Source organism: Porites lutea, chromosome 4, assembly GCF_958299795.1.
Source record: "Porites lutea chromosome 4, jaPorLute2.1, whole genome shotgun sequence".
Taxonomy (NCBI): Eukaryota; Metazoa; Cnidaria; class Anthozoa; order Scleractinia; family Poritidae; genus Porites; species Porites lutea.
This window is the reverse complement of record NC_133204.1, coordinates 11,565,639-11,581,426: the sequence shown is the minus strand read 5'-3', so window position 1 is coordinate 11,581,426 and position 15,788 is coordinate 11,565,639. Positions and strand designations below refer to the sequence as shown.

At 40.8% G+C, this 15,788-nt stretch overlaps 1 non-coding gene across 1 annotated transcript; it reads right to left on the bottom strand.

The window, feature by feature from the left end:
* Positions 1 to 14,314: 14,314 nt before the first annotated feature.
* Trnai-uau (transfer RNA isoleucine (anticodon UAU)) lies at positions 14,315 to 14,427 on the bottom strand. The gene is made up of 2 exons: positions 14,390 to 14,427; positions 14,315 to 14,350 (listed from the first exon to the last, which is right to left on the bottom strand). It is a non-coding gene; the product is annotated as a tRNA-Ile (tRNA).
* Positions 14,428 to 15,788: the final 1,361 nt, after the last annotated feature.

The following is a 15,788-nucleotide window of genomic DNA, read 5'->3' as shown; positions in this document are numbered from 1 at the left end:
ATTACCCACTGTTAAATCAAGTTAGATGTGGTACGCAATCTTTTTCAAAAAATGTTAAGTAGAGAGACACCAGCTGTGTTTTACCGAGGTTGAAAACGTCGTTAGACTACATGCATAATCTTCACTCAAGTTGTTTTTTTCCCGGTTGCCACCCTGACCTAAAAATTTTGGCACGACGTGCAGATTGTCGCAAAATATAAAGCTCGAGTTTAGCCGGATGGCCATAAGTTTTGAGAAGTTTTAGAGTTAATACGATTAAAAGAAACAAAGTAAACAAGTACAAATATATTCTTCGAATCTAACGTGCAAATGGACAATTTGTAACTTTAGAATGTCATCAGACTTGACCCAAGAGTTTTAGAACAATCATAAGATATGACGCAATGAAAAATCTGGGGGACTTCAACCTCGACGCCTGTCTACTAGTACTGCTACGTTGAGTCAGCAACAACAACTGCAATGTTCTCATTCGCGAAAGAAATAGAAATAAATAAAAGTAACGCCATCGAAATTAACAAACGGTATGTTTGGAAGTCAGTATCAGTCATAGAACAAGTGCCGATCTTCTGAGGTAGCGTGCGAATACAGCCTCTCTCCTCTGTCTCTCGTTACGACGTTACGGGACGAGGAGCGAGGAGAGGTGGCTGTATTTGCCGGCTAGTTCTGTGTCGATTTTGCATTGCAGTGAAACTGATTTGGTCTTGCCTAAGAACAGAATAAGTGGATGGAAAATGGAGAGAAACTGAAAGCAGGTTATTATCGTGCAAGTTGACATGAATATGCTTAGCAAACCCTGGCAATGACTGTCTCTTCGGTCAACACTTTTCTTTTCAGGCGTAGGGCAAACATTTGCAGAATTGCAGGCACGCCGCTTTTAGCTAGAAATATTTCATTTTCGTTTAAATTTCTATTAAATACATGTTGTGTAACTTAGTAAGATAAGACTACTCAATGACTGTCCGTGATTTATGTAGGTTTCGTATAAAACAGTTTTATATGAAACCTACATAAAATTAACAAAGTAAGGCAAATGGTCTAAGAGAAAAGAGCGCGCAGCGTAAAGCCAATTACTGTGGGAACCACAAATAATGAAAAATTATTGAATACGTGGTCCAGTCACATCTTTCACGAACTGGAAAAAGCAAAAAGGCAAACGTTCAGCTGAACGATGAAAAACAAATGATTCATGGCTCATTTATTTATTGTTCAGTTGAGTAGTGAAAATGAGAACAAAGAAATTTCGTTGTTGTTATAAGCACCTATAAATCATTATCATAAATGACTTAACGTTTTACATTATCCATGGCTTTTGTTTTGTTCAAAAGTCGGAAAATAACATAAGATTTTAGACAGTATGAGCTTTGACCCCAATTAAAAGTCCGCAAATAACTTTTTCCGAACCGGTAAGCTGATTTTCGTTAATCCGAGATTTTACCATAAAAACTGCACTAGTTGACAGAAAATCAGAGAAGAGAAATTCTCTCTGTATTCCCCATACTATTTTCAAGTTTGTTCTCTAGGCCTGTATCGCTGATGATTTTCTAAAGAAATGAATGGCGTTTTTGCTCTCGCTTTTACCCAGTTATAATTTTATTGTTCAACTGGTGGGGTTTTCGCTATTTTCTCCGCTATAAAAACGGCCACACCCGTTCCCACGTACACGGATGTTTCATAATTTTGTATCCCGTCAACTGACAGAGCTCTTCCAGGGCAAAATCCCACAAAAGATCCATCAATGAGCGTCTGAGAATTACAGAAACATGAACATAAATGAACATAATTCAAATAATATCAGTTTCTTTTCATGAATCCCTGATTACACACAACTATTAACACATGATGAGTAATTTCCATTTTATTGCTAACAAATTCTTGGCAATTAAAAGAGCACATTTACATTGAACAAAACCCTAGTACTATTAACTGAGGGAGAGTAACATTACCCCACCCCAGCACCTAAGTGTGCAAAACACTAAGCGCGATGTTTTACATTATATTATTTATTTATCTCTTTCTGAAAACATTAATTTCTGAGAGACTTAAATTTACTTTTCTTGTTGACTCTCAAGGTTAGTCTTTAATAGCTGGCCTGGCATGGTGGAACGTATTTTCATGTGTAAACAACCGCAGAGAATTCTTACGTTCTAAGCCGCTGTTAACGAACCGCGACAATTAATTTGATTTTTTTAACCTAATAACTTCGTCTAAGCGGAAAGAAACGCCTTTTCTTGTTTTAAAGGGAAAATAAAAATGTCATCTATTTTTAGTGGTATTTGGAGATTTCAAAGATGACAAATCCAAAAAATAAGAGTTAAATTTTATTCCGACGCAGACAAACTGTCCCCAAATATTTTCATGATGGATCGGGTTGTTCAAAGCGGGGTTATGATAACCCAGGGTAGGTTAGTGCGAAATTAGAATTCAGATATGCAAGTTTTGATAGAAAATCAAGTTGGATTCTTGTTGTGTACAATTTGATAATTGTAGGATGCTCCGGGTAAAAAGAACACGAATAGAGAAAACTATGTGAGAAAATGATTTTGAATAAAAGAAATATAAACCCAGGTTAAAATTCAACTCGGGGTTTAGCGCAATAATGGACCTACGAACAACTAGCCTGTTCCGAGATAGTCGGGTCCGCATGCAAAGAGAGAAAGCGCGAACAACTCGCGCTGATATTTTCGGGTGCCTTTCACTGACGCGTCATCCCAGCTGTCTGAGAGCCTGGAACTGGCTATCAATTCAAGGGGATGGAGACCTAATGTTAGCCGTGTCTTCTAACATCTAATGTTGAGATCATGAGTTGACTGGGTACTGAACGCCACATGTATTGCTGTGATGTACTAAGTCAGTTAAAAATTACTCCACTCGTCCCTGGAAAAGGAAAACCAGTTCGGGAGTGATGGGCTAAAACTTTTAAGTGCTCAGTGCTCCTAAGAGTGTTCAATAAATCTGGTTCTAACATACAGTATACCTTTTTTCCCAATTAAAAAAAATATATGTATTTTTCTTTTTTCGCGCGCCGTGGTAACTTCCAAACCATGGCACAGTGAATTCGAAACTTCAAGTGTTTCTTGACTTAAAAAAATAAGAATTAAATATAGTTATGTGTGGGGTCGCCACTCAACTCCCAGACGAGTGCGGGTCGATTCGACGATAAGCTTTAATCTGAAAACTGGGACTTCGGTTAAAGAAAATTTCCCACTCCGCATGTTCTCATGGACGTCACTAAAGAGCAGGAAGAAAGACCAAGGTTGCAAGTATAAATTGCATGCATAGGTAGTTTGTTTCAGGTTGAGCTGGGCATGGTTTTCTTCTGAATTTGCAACGAAGATTGAACAAACGGTAAATGGTACGTCAGGTTTGAAGATGGGTGCATGCAGAAATCTCAATTCACAAGAACTGAGAATTCTGAGAAAGATCTAGTTTCAGGAAGCAAGATATAAGTATCCGCCGTATACAATTCTTACATGGGGGGCTGGCATGACTCGAATGACGTTATGTCAGTCTCCGAAATAGGTTTAGACAACGTAGATTCTAGCATTGTCACTGTCTCTAGTCGCAATGAACAATCAACGTATTGGGACAACCATTTTCATTTAATCACATTAAGAAGGCTTATAACTCTAAATCTCTATTTTGACTGTATTGATATATGAACCGTCTTTGTTTCCAAGTTGCGACATTTTGGATATCTTGCCAATAATTGCTAAATGTGGGTGGCAACTGCTAACGAGAGGTCGACCCGACGGCCGGGGATTAAAACGTCAGCTGAAACGTAGAATTAAAAAGAGAGCTGAGTGCTCTGAAGGAAAACAATTTAACTTTGCATCTTTGCGTCATTAACAGGGGTATTCCGGTGCAAAAGACTCGTTTTTTAGTTTGAGACAACCACGTACAACTTTTGAGATATGCCATAGTAGTTTTTACTTCAAGTTTCTTTGAGATACCATTCCACATGAACCGTGTTCTTTGATAACGTTTTGCCGGGTCGTTGACACCAATAAATGTTTGACATGTTCTTCAAAAACAATCTTTGATTTACTTTGGATGAAAGAAATGGGGGGTGTATACTTAAAATTATCGAAAGTAAGAAAGTATTCAAACGTGTGTGGGTTGAGAAATAGGTGTCAGAGGATTAATGACTAAATGGCGGACGAACATATTTTAAAATCACTTAATGGAGAATGTAGGCGATACTTAGCCATAATCTTCTTGTTATTTTAAGTCGTTTCTAAGCACCTACATTTGCCAATTGATTAGTTCTTGGCCCTGGCCCGATTTCTCTGAAGGGCCCATAGTTTTGAAATAGTTTAACTTCGTGTAGAGTCCGAATTTCGACCACAAAAGTGAATGATGGCATCAATTTCAGTCTAAATCTATCTGAATACAGCCGTCTTCTCCACAACAACCTTTTATTATAAAATTCGACACCCTCCCGAGATTTATGAGATTTTATGAGACACGTATTTACGGTTATTTATAAAACAGTCGACATGAATCACAGAGAACACACTTACGCTACAATTATACGTCTTAATTAGTACATGTCCGAGAGAAGCAGCATTCAGAACCTTTTACACATTAAGGGTATAACACATGAAGATCGGTAAAAACTGATCCATACAGCCTCAGCGCAGACTGTCTGATGAAAGTTAAGTGCGGGATGTTGAGTGTTTACAAGGCCACAGCATATCTCCGTTCACCTTTCACGAGACCTCAATGTTCAGTTGGCCTTGTAGTTGGTATAAGTCCATCATAGAATGTCCCCTCTTAAAGGAGCAGCTTCAGCGCAGACTGTCTGATGAACAGGATGTTGAGTGTTTACAAGGCCGCAGCATAACTCCGTTCACCTTTCACGAGACCTCAATGTTCAGTTAGACTTCAGTTGGCCTTAGTTGGTATAAGTCCATCATAGAATGTCGCCTCTTAAAGGAGCTACGTCAAGCCATTTGCAAACTAAAACGTGTCCTAATTTTATCAATTGACTTCCAAAAATAATGGTCCAGTTTGTTAGTTTAATAAGACTACTTATATTTAGGTACTGCAACTATTTCCCGTGTTGCCTAATATACTTTTGCGGATGGCAAGGATGGACATGCATTTAAACTTGAAAAAGTTGCGCCAACTTTTAATGCTATGTCTGCAAAAATCACCAGAAAATACTGTATTATGGTTTAGTGCTCCCTGGTGGAATTCGTTTTGATATCTTTTCATAACTCTACAGGAATTGACCTAAAACTGCAATATTCTCGTTACAAGGCCCCCTTCTAAATCAATGGCACGCTTTGCGACCCATTCAACCGGTTCTGAATTCTTTCCATACAGGCATCTAAAACTTTTCCTTTCAGTTTGTTCAGTAAGGCGTCCTGGGGTCTTGTATAATACTACTTTAGGCCAAAATGTTGCGGTTGTCCATGAATTAGTGCAATGCTAAACTTCTGACCATACCCTTAGAAAAATTACGAACTAATTTAAAATAAATCCGATTTATGCTAATCCCTAGATCTAACAGCTCTAGAACGAAAAATAATCATGCAAACGTCAATTTTTTTTCTCCAGTTAATTTAATGTCTCTCTTGGAATCAGTTAGTTCTTCCTTATCCTCTTAGCAAGTTTTCGGCGTCTTCAGATCTTTGCATCTTTAAAATGCCGAAAAATTTAATATATAAAATTTGGCAAAGGTAGAAGCGAACAGAAGTCAAATAAAATTACTTAAGCCGACAATTTGTCGTACAAATTAAACTGTCGCCCCCCTACCTCTTAAGCTGCAAGAGCATACTTCAAATCATTCACTGAATTACGAGCGAAGCTAATCTGTATCATGCGCCAATGCGTGAAGAAGTTACTGTTCTTTGCATACCGAAGAGAGGAGGGTTTGCCAGATGAGGATCTTTCCATAATGGATAATGGGAAATTTGAATCTCACTCAAGGACGACAAAGGTTTTTCTGATAACACTTATCAGCTCTTGTACATACGTCGCTCTTAGTCTTCCCAATAACACAGGCTTAAGAGACTGTGTGACCTCTACTAAATTGGTGATTGCCAAATGCCCTTAATTTTTTTATTCATTACTTTGCTCCTTACGATATGGCCTTTTGCCAAAAGTTTAAAAAATGATAGATTCACTAGCTAAGTATAATACTGGCCATTCGTGTGAACGTGACTTAGTTTACAAGACTTTAAATAGAGCAGGAAAGTTTAACATCGTTACAACCTACAAGAAATCGTGTTTTAATTGTTTATCACTACCAATAACTTCCTCCTAAAAGTCACAAGGTCAACGGGCATTTTCATTCATTTCCTCCCACTTGCACGGCTTACAAGCAGATATTCTAGTACATGTAGTTAGCGGAAGGGGTGCTTGTCCTAGCCTCCAGACGTTCATAGGAGTTCGTCACGCGTTGCCCTAAGAACGTCTGCGTGGGAGCCTATGCTTGTCCCAATTTGAACAGACCGACATTCTCCAGTAGTTTCCTCGTTTCCGCTGTTTTCTCAAAGAGGCAGTTTATGTCGCTAAGACAAAGTGCTACTTGCAAATCCTACATGAGTACCTGTATCAGTAAAGATCCACTAAGTGGCCTTGTCTTGCCAAAAATAACTATACTTGTCCATGAAAAATGTTGAAACGTTTCTTTGCTTTCATCAAGGTCTGTTGGGAAAGGAGCTAGAGGGCTGAAACTTCGGAAGATGACGGGTCGCCTTTTTCAAGTTTGGAAGTAGAATTTGTGAGAATCCCTCACAGATTATTGTTTGCTCGAGACTAATTCGCGTACCTCCTCCTGTTGTTCAGTGGCCCTTTCGTGCCTCACCAAGCGTATAAATTACAGCGAAAATTATGTGAAGCCTGCCTCTTTCAATCTGTTTCCGGTTTTCAGTGTGTTTTGAAAAATTGGTTACGTTTTATCTGCCAAAAAAGACAAAAAGGACTTACTGCCGTAAATCCCGATTATAATCCCCATCATAACTTTCTCTATCGGCGCATTAAGTATTTGTAGTCACAAGTTTAGGTAATCTTCTTACATCAGAAAAAATCCTGGAAATAGCCTTGCCCTTTGTCTTCTGTTTAAATTGACCATGGCCCGCGATTGTTTTTGTTATCTTCGTTTTGCTTTGTTTGTTTCTTCTTTTGGAGAGGCGGATTTTCCACCTTTTTGATGCGCGAAAGAAAGCGTCGGCAAAAATTTGATTATTCAGGTTTATACCATTTCTTCAGATTGTACCCTTTTTAATTCGGCCACGATTTTGATAATTTGTTGTCGCGGTCGTAGACTTCTCCATACTCTGAAGGATTTTTCTAACTGAACAGATAAAACGGTGTTCGCTTTTCAATTGATACTAGTTACATCTAACATGCACATCAGTTTAGCTATATCGCAACACGTGGCCAGTCATTGCTTTTTCCTCCTGAACCTACAGCTCGTACTAAGAAATCACTGAAAGGCTGAACAAAAAGGCTGCCCCTAGTTTGAACATATGATAAGCTGTAAGAGTGAAAAAAAAAAACATCAAACCTACCCAAAATGATAGTATACAGGGGTGGTAAAGGGGTTTTCCGTGACGCTTGATGGGACCCATCAGCATGATGCGTGATCGGGCCCAAATTAGCCGCGAGAGGCGTGATTGGGCGTAGCAGCTTGTTGCGTGATTTGCTATTTTCACAGCGCGTGACTCATGATTTTCCTTTGAAATTTCCGTAATGGTTAAGATCATGTGAAACTAGAAGCAGAGACATTAAAAATACATAGCTATGACACCAACTTCTACCCTTTTTTTCGTTCCTCCACCTCTGATTTCCTCAGATCAAATGATAATAGGATACTTGTTATTGTAGTTAATTTTTTTTTCCGTGATGCGCGTGATGCGTGAATGCTTAAAAATAATCGGCGTGATGCGTAATTGGTACTCCCTCCCCCCTCCCCCTTTGCCACCCTGAGTATAGGGGAGACGATTATAGCAAAGCCGAACACTTACTCAATTCCTCTTATTTTTGCTATGAGTAATAAACATGAAGAACAATAAAAAATAGCAGACCATTGTGAAAAGAATGTTCATTTTGTTTTAGTTAGGTCACTCTAGAGAAATTAGATGGTCTTGGATGTTTTTTGTTTTGTTTTGTTTTCTGTGGAACACTTTGTCGTCAATCTTTTTTCTTACCTGATTATTGTGATGGGTGTGCTTTCTTTTCTAATCAGATTGTTTTCTTGCATATTGAGAGACATCGCCGTTGTTCGTGTAAAAAAGGCATAGTTCACTCTTTATCCTATTATAAATAAAAGTAAATTCTAAGTTAATTCCGTCTGTGTGCTTTCCACTTTAATTTTGGTACTCTCTCCATGCGCAATTTATGTATAACTATCACCTTCGTTGAAGGCAAGCCGCGACATCATGTTTCATACAAACACCACCAGTCCCGCAGATGGCACCAGCTAGGCTGCCGTATCAGCCCCACCCTTTCACCAGCTTTCTCCTTGTATCCCCTACGCCCCTATTATGCCACTTGACACGCCACGTACGCTCAAGCTTGATCAAGTTATCACCAGACGACGCAGCCAGCCCAACGTTCTTTCCACTCTCAGTTACCACAGCGCCGATTGCGATACTGATCATACCCTGGTGTGCAGTCTAGTCAGACTGCAGGCAAAGAAACTAAAAACGTCGTCCACGCATAAACACTGCCAGGCCTTTTGACTCTGAGCGTCAGCGAAAATATCTGGGGGTATTCCTCGAGGACCCCCTGGGTCAAGATGCCACTTCCGGGTGGTACGTCTTGAGGGAGGCCATCCACCCTTCGGCCATGTCGGCCTTCGGCAGAGAGGAGAGGCCAAGTCGCGACTAGTTCAACTCCAGCCTTTGGATCATGGAGCCCCTTTTTGAGGCCAAACGACAAGCCCTCTTGAACTTCAAAAAGAACCACTTGACGAAACTCTGACAACACTCTGCCAGACGTTAGATAGCCTTTAGCCTTTAAATCCTTTATTTGAAAACGATGAGTGTTGAAGCTCTAAGATATTGTGGGGTCGTTTACAGCTAACTAATGAATGAGAAAAACTAAAAGCTTACGATATTTACAAAAACATTTTAGAATGTACAATAGAAATATTTACAAATTATGAGATTGTTAACATGAAGTCCAGTGTATACAAAATCATCTTTTCTAAAACTACAAGTAGATGCGGATGTTATCTTAAAGCTAAATTCATAAAAGATTTCAGCCTTAGCCCGAGGTCACGATATGGAATATCTTTTGCCAAGGCACTATAATTATAGGTCACTAATTATAGGACTGATCCTCTATACGCGACGGGGTCTTTCATGTAGCAAGTGTTGAAACCCGGAACTATAAGGTAAACGCATGCACAGGTTGAACAACTTGTGGCCCTATCAGTGTGACAGGTAACTTTTCATGAAAAACTTCTTGAAAACAACCAGAAATAGAAAATTTATAATAAAAAGAGAGGATTGGCCATTCGGGCCTGTTGTAGGACTTCATCGGATGCCATGCCTTTAGGAAAATTAAAATTAAGTCTCGCTGCCCTGCAATGAAGCAGTTCCAAAGATTGAAATCAGTCAGAGTTGCAGCAAGAACTCCACAGTATAAGACCATAGGTCACTGAGAGCAAAATGACCTTGATATAGAGATCCTGACAAACGCTCCTGGGGAGAAATCTTTGGCACGTGCCAAAGACTATTGGCGTCAGCTTTGCAACGAAATACAGCTAGCCGCGGACTTATCAAGAAAGCTTTAGGTCCTTCTGAAAAGAAAACTGCCACCCTCAAAATAAAATCCGCCGATCCCATTACAGATCCCAAGGAACAAATGGTAAGATTGGTGGGACACTTGACTCTGAATTCTATCTGCGAGAGACAGTTGTTACCAACGCTGCCCTCAACTCAATCATCCCTCTCCCAGTCATGGACGAGCTTAGCGCTGAGCCCACCGTTAAGGAGTTCGGCCAGGCCATAGACGCTCTCTTAAACGGCTAAAGTCCAAGCAGCGATAGCATCCCACCCGAGGTGATCGAGGTGATCGCCCGCCTGTTCCTCACTAGACGGCAAGCACTGTTTCCGGGCGGCGAGATCCACCACGGACATGATTTTCACTGTGCGTCAGTTACACCAGAAGTCACGAGAACAGGGCAAGCCGCTCTATCTAGCCTTTTTTGACCTGACCAAGGCGTTTGACCTCGTGACCGGAAAGGGTCTGATCCAGCTCCTGGAGAACTGATTGGATGTCCCCCAAGCACCACGAAAGCGTGAGAGGCAACGTGTCCTTTGAAGGATTTACTTAAGATCGAGCGGCGGGAAACAGGGCTGTCTCTTATCCCCGACACTTTTTGGAATCTTCTCCTCTCTCCTCCTGTCCTACGCCTTTGATTCCTGACGGAGTGTACCTCCATACTTGCCCGACGGTAAACTCTTCAACGTGGTTCGCCTCCGCACCAAAACCAAAGTCAAAACTGTACTTGTGCGTGACTTGCTCTTCGCTGACGATACTGCCTTCGCAACGCATTTCGAGGCAGCATTGCAGAGGCTCATCACCAAACTCGCCAGCGCATGTATAAACTTTGGCCTCAAAATCAGCCTCGAGAAAACCAATGTGAGTGCCCAAGATGTCAGCCATGCCCCTGAAATCAAAATCAGCCACCACACTCTCGTGGTAGTCGACGAATTTACCTACCTCGGTTCCACCATCTCCATGAACTCGGGCCTTGACACAGAATCTCCAAAAGAATCGGCAAACACACCGGCGGGCATGTCCAAATTGACCAACACAGCCTGGGAAAACATTTACCTCACTGAAAGTATCAAAAAGCACATCTACCAGGAATGCGTTCTCGGTACCTTGCTCTACAGCAGTGAAACTTGGACTACCTACATGAGACAGGAACACCGCTAGAAGTCTTTCCGTCTACGATGCCTCATAACAGCAACAATGAGTTACTGTCACGTGCTAGAACCCCCGGTATGTACTCTGTACTCATTCAGCAGCACCTGCGATGGCTCGAAGAACCGCCTGATCGCAGGTTATAATCTGCGGGAATGTCGTAGTAGGGGGAAGCAAGTTATCGAATATTAGAAGTTTTCTCATTTTGCGATCAATAACATAACCGGCGTGCTAACATTTTTGGTTTAAAAAAAGCACATTGAGGCTTCCCAAAAGAAAAAAATTTCAGTGTTGAATCTTGTCGCCGCAGTCGATACGAATCGAAAGGCTTCTAGTAACATCTCCACAACGGCTGTTTACTCTGACCGCTAGCTGGATTTGACGGTAGTCCTGCGTTCAAATCCTCTACCGGGCCTATAAATAGCGTTAGTTTGCCTTCGCCCAATTGGGATTCTTAACTCTGTTATGTTTGATGTTTGCTTGGCCCCACTAGCATTAGTGCTATAAATACTGCCAAGGGTAAATAACGGAATTATTATATTACCAACTCCTCCGAATGAAAATTACTGAGAGGTCGTTCTACTGGCAGTATGGAGTAACAAGAGAACATAGTTAGGTTTTTGTATCCAGTGAGAAACAGGGAAACAGGGTGAAGCATTAAGGGAACAAGAAAGCTGATTATAAGCTATAGCGTTTAGAATTCTATTGCAGTGGATTAAAAACTGCTACACTGTAAGCTCCAGCTCGAGCAACCTCTGACACAATCTCTAAAATCCAACATCTCCCCGCAGGATTTGACCTATCCTTACAACCATGGACTGCATTTACGTTCATTGATTGGTATCGCTGCTCTGTTACTCAGCGATCTTGGTTTTCCCATTGATGCTGACTGGAACACTATGTAAATTTGAAAAATTATCATGGGACTTGAACTCGGGCCTCCGAATTGCAAGTCCAACGTTCTAACCCCTCATCAACGCTGCCTCCTCTGTTTAAAAAACGCCGTGGAAGTATGATCCTATAATGGTCTGTGGGCAAATCATCTGGGGTCACCTTTCGGAAACGGGAAACCTTGACGGCAGTCCTTTGTGGTAAACCAAGTGATATAGCCATTCAAGTGAAAATTTTCTAATATCATGATAGTACTCTCACATAGTAGCACTGATTTGTGTCTTAGATTGAAGTTTTGAGTATTCTAGAGAGAAAGAGAAGAGAGTAATTATCAGGATGCAGTTCATCTTTTCTGGTATATGTGTTTGCATTGTGGATGTTTTGGGTGAAGTTAGCTATTGTTTTATTAAGCCTTGCTGAGTCATTCCTCTATGCGTTTATTATGTCTTACCTTCAACATGCTAATCTAGTGATCGGATCCTCAATGTCTATATCTAAAATCGGCGTCAAAATTGTTGAGACATTGCCCTCAAATGATCTTTGGAGAACAAAACAATCCATACCCCTCCCCAAGGTCTCCCTTCATCCATTCAAAGTTGTCATGTATGTTGTTTTCTACAGGATCGAACAGCGGTAAAACATTTTGTGGAGGGGAGGAGGGAAAGCGTCATTTCCCCCTTTATAAGTCGGAAAAACGACAGAAAGGCTCTTTAGGACAAAGTGTCTCAACTAATTTTGACGCCGATTGTGGGTTAATTGAGCCAGCGTACGGATGAATGGGTCCGTAATGCTCAGGATCAGTTGGGAAAAAAATTAACTGAAGATCCTGTTTGTAAACCTTGTGTCAAACATTCAATATTCAGTTCTGTGTGTCCCACTTTTACTTGCCACAATTTCCTTTTCTTTTCAACTATGATGGTTTTCAAGGCACGTACTCCGATGTTCCACGGTAACAGACTAAACTATTTCCCAGAAATTCTACTGTCATTTTCGGGACAAAGAACGAAAGTTATGCCCGCATTGTAGAGGGTGTGAGGTCTATCTTCCTCCCTGCGTGTTCCACTAATACTTAGAATAGCTCTGAGTGTCCTTAATTAAGACAGGGGTGTCACTGAAGCTTGCTCCCTGGGAGATCAGTTCGTAGAGAGAGCTAATGATAGCTTAATTTTTCTAGACTTTGAAAGCAATTTAGTGGAGTAATTTGGTTTCTCTTTCAAGAGCCTTCAGGGTGGCCCAGAAACTAGACAGCCTAACAGGAAAACCTACTGCATCGCTTTTGAGTGGTACGTCTACGGCACATAGTTTGTTTTTTTAAATTTTCGCAAGGCTTATCTGTCCTATCACGTTGCGAAGTTTTAACTTGAAACTTGAAAAACTCTCCAACGACGGTATCCTTTCGACTTTTTTCGATATTGTTTGCCCTCTGTCATCACAAAAAGCACCATCCTAGATGGAGCCTTTTAACACCTGCAGAGGGTCTTGTTGGTATTACATGCATGTTTCAGCTTGTTTTCATCACGTCGGGTTTCCCATCCTAATTCAGTAAAAAATAAATTGTTGAATAAAACTTGTTGTAAAGCACATATTATCAACGTTGCAAGTTAGCGGAGATCAGCCTACTTGTTAATTCTTTTGCCGGATATGCTCTCTAAGGGGAAAAACGTGGTGAGCACACTTAACTGCACTGACACCTAATTCATCTTTCCGTCTAAAATCTGCGGGGCAAAAAGGCCTCATATTGTCGGATTACCATCACATCACTAGCCTGTGTACAGACGTCTCCTCTCTCAGATTTTTCTGAGGGAGGGGGGACGTCTGTACACAGGCTATCATATCACATGAGGGAGAAAATTAGGATTCTCAGTGAAATCAGAAATTCAAAATTGACAATTCGGGGCTTGATAAAGCTAGGCTTGACTTTTTCAATAGGATGCTGTTTATATTTTGATATTCACTGAGAATGTCTAACTGAAAATGTCGCGAGACGAATAACTTTCTAAGAGTATTATGGACATCATGCTTGAAATGCGTTCCTTAATCGGCTGAAAGGATTAATTCGTTCAAAATACTGATCGGAGCATGTGGTATGGTATCATAGTGGATGAAAATCCATTAAAATTTACAAAAAACCCTTAATATATGTCCTATATAGCTCGCAGGTGGCTATGCTTTGGCATAGGAAGGCTCGAAGACTAGTGCTGTAGCGTTCATTTCGAGATCGTGCAGGATCCCGCAATTCATGTCTTAGGGAAACAAACTTGAAATTCACTGAGTGATTCGAAGCATCGTTCTTCTTATTGAAATTTCTGTTAAGTTGATTTAATCAAATAATAAAGTTATTAAAATATATAACTAAAAATCTCAGTCAGTCTAGTTTTGTGACAGCAGCACAATAGCCTTGAACGCGTTCAAGTCAAGGCAAGGGGAAAATAGTCGTCCAGGACTCGTAACTCGCACTTGAAAACTATGAAACCTATCCTCTCAAGCTTGCCGAAGTCAGAGCCATGAAAAGAAAGAAAACAAAAAAATGCGCTGCTCCCGGCGGGGTTCGAACCCGCGACCTTCGCATTGCTTCAGCACCCTCGGCGGCTATATGGCCGGTACTGCTTATAAGTACGACGCTCTAACCGACTGTGCTACGGGAGCTAGACGAAAACGCTCTTACTGCAGTTTTGACGTATTCATTGTGCTGACGCTCAATCGTTTTTAAGCCAACCGGAAGTGGGCTCCTTGCACTCTTCGTCCGTGATTTTGAACAAATTCTTGGGCAAATCGTCTCTTTAAGAGTAAAGACACTTAGCAATACAAATTTGGTAGTGTCAAAAGCGTCTAATTTCATATCAGGTGTACATATTTATTATCCTTCCATCGCGATTCAGTTTTTTTCCACTGTTTTCCTATTCTTTTTCCTGTTGCTGTACGATTATTTACTTTGTTTACGTCTTGCGGTCGTCATCTGACGGAGAAGGGGCTGGAACGTTAAGGACCATAGGGTACCCATACGTCGGAAGCGAGGGAACTTTTTAGCACTCCAAAGTCGCGAAAATTTTACTGACGTTTTGTAGGGGGCAAGGAGGTGTCCCACGCCATAAAAACTTCAACAACATTTTGTTACTTCGCCGAGCTATGATAAATACGTTCGTTCTTTTTTAACAAATCGCTCTTAAGGTGATTCCCTAGTTTTGCACTGCGCATCTCTTACTGCGCATAACAAGATGGCCGCCGTAAAAAAGAGCATGTGAAGTAATATTATTAAAATGAAGTTGACTGAAGAGAAACGCTATTGGAATTTTTGCTTGCTGTTGTTTCTTGCCGAGGCGAGACTCAGTGTGTTGCGAATGTGCATAACGTAAGCAGTACGCGTGTTGCTGAGTTCGACCTCCTCTCGGAGAACCTCGATAGTGGATGTTTAACTTGTGCTTACTCACTTTGATTTTCATTTAAACACTTTCTTTATCACATTGTGTCCTAAATGTGATATCTCGATGTAAATTCTGTAAAAACGGATTTTTTAATACTTTCTTCCGCCTTTCACATACATTCTATTTTGAAACTCGCCCCAGTCCTCTCTCAAAAATTGGAGAAAGTGCGTTTGGTGCGCACTTTCTGCAGCTCTACCGCAAGAACGAGTACGGTGACCCCCATTTTTTATTTCATGATTTTAATAAGGACAGTGCTTCCTTTCGATGAGAAAAAAAATGGCACAAATCTATGTTCAGTTTTTTGGCAATTTTACTAAATTGTACGGATTGAGCCATCACGGGTCGAAAAGCGCGCGTCCAATTTAATTCTACTTTGGAGCGTAAAGTAAAAACAAGGGCATTAAAAGGCATTTTTCTGGTACGTAAGTGGATAAACAATACATTAAAGTCAATTCTGTGTGATGTCACATGCATCATCGAAAAAATCTCTCCTTTTTGTCTAGTTTTGCGCTGCCCGCGGTTTTTGTAAAAGGGTCCTAAATAGCCGTATTTGTCAGCATTGTGACGTCAAAACGAGCACGGTGA